Genomic DNA, 445 nt, shown 5'->3' with positions numbered 1-445 from the left:
TTTTATAATATAAATTAAATTTTTGAAGTTAAATTTTATTTTTGCATAATGTGTGTGTGTGTGTGTGTGTGTGCATATGCCGTGTACTCAGATCAATTGGTTGGACATCTGCTTATCTATTGTAAGTCCTCTCTGGTATGGGATTCGATTCCCCTCGATGAAAGGTGTGGTACTCGAATAGTTAGAGGCATCGAAGATGGCCGAGGCTCGTACAATAGCCTCGGGCCATTCCTTTTAAAAAATATATATGTATTTCCATTTTTCATGTAAAAAGGAATGGTCGGGGGCTATGATACGAGCCCCGACGACCTCTCATGTGCCTAATAATTCGAGTATCACACCCTACACTCGAGGGGAATCGAATCACAGACCAGAAGGGACTTACAACTGACAAGCAAATGTCCGACCAATTGATTTGAGTGTCCGGTGTATATATATATATATA

The sequence above is a fragment of the Phalaenopsis equestris genome, unplaced genomic scaffold (assembly GCF_001263595.1).
Source record: "Phalaenopsis equestris unplaced genomic scaffold, ASM126359v1 Scaffold000113, whole genome shotgun sequence".
NCBI classification, from domain to species: domain Eukaryota; kingdom Viridiplantae; phylum Streptophyta; class Magnoliopsida; order Asparagales; family Orchidaceae; genus Phalaenopsis; species Phalaenopsis equestris.
Note: the sequence above shows the minus strand (reverse complement) of the source record.